Source organism: Sinocyclocheilus rhinocerous, unplaced genomic scaffold (assembly GCF_001515625.1).
Source record: "Sinocyclocheilus rhinocerous isolate Xijiao unplaced genomic scaffold, SAMN03320098_v1.1 scaffold1176, whole genome shotgun sequence".
In the NCBI taxonomy this organism is placed as follows: Eukaryota; Metazoa; Chordata; class Actinopteri; order Cypriniformes; family Cyprinidae; genus Sinocyclocheilus; species Sinocyclocheilus rhinocerous.
Window position 1 is genome coordinate 212,740 of NW_015659925.1, and position 1,115 is coordinate 213,854.

Here is a 1,115-nt window from a genome sequence, read left to right on the forward strand (position 1 = left end):
TATATATTATATACTGTATATATGTGTTATAAAACATAGATTAAAAGTTTAAGTTTTTTAAGTTTAAGATAATATGCAGGTAAAATTATAAAATAATTCCAACTCAAATCAATATTTCATGTCAACGTATTTATTTGAGGGTAAGACACCACAGAAAAATAGGGTAACATGTTAACTAACAGATATCACATACTTCACTGGGTGATTAATTACGGTACATTTAAGACAATTGTTTTGTATTGTGTTATGATTAAAAATGTAAATGAGGCATTACATTTGCACATATTTGCATACATTTCCAGAACAGAAATCTGAACATTTGGTTAAAGTTTCATTTTGTTTACATATTGACGTCAAATGTTTTTACAAAAGGGATTTTGGATATCCTTTTATATCACTCCATATATCAGAAAACACTATAAACAGCTAGAAAACTCTCTATGTTTTAATGAATAAAATGTTATAAATTAGGCAACTGATATATGAACACACAGCATGAACAAATATATAAACAAACAAACCCCTCAGTAAAAACCTTCAGAAGATGGGAATAAAACCGTAAACCTTTTGGCTCAGTGCATGAGAAAAAAATATTTTGAGAAAAAGGCCCTTTAAAGATATGTATTGCAGTTAATCTACAGACACAAATAGATAACATGTAATAAAGTGTACTGTCTCCCTTCCCTGGTTTGACCTTCCTCTGTGAGCAGATCCAGCCACAAAGAGGCTCCATTCTCCCAGGAGATACAGCGCCTTGCTCTTGTGCGGAAACTCTATCACCTGCCTAAAAGAAAACTGTGTCATCTCCCGCCTTCAGCCCAGCAGGAAGTCTCCAGCCAAGCTGATCACAAACCCTGTAATATTCGCAGTGACCTTCAACGCGCCACCAAACTTTCTCACAGTCTGCCCTGTTTCATGATGCTACATATTGGATGTAGTTGTGGATTACACTGAGCACAGGGTAGTGACTTGGCACTGTGAAAAGACAGCAATCTTCAAAGGAAGAGTGTGGCAAGGGTCTAATTTGCCAGTGTAAACATAGAACATTCTATTATACGGCTTTCTACAATACTTGATTCTGATTGGCCTCTCATGATATACATGATATATATATA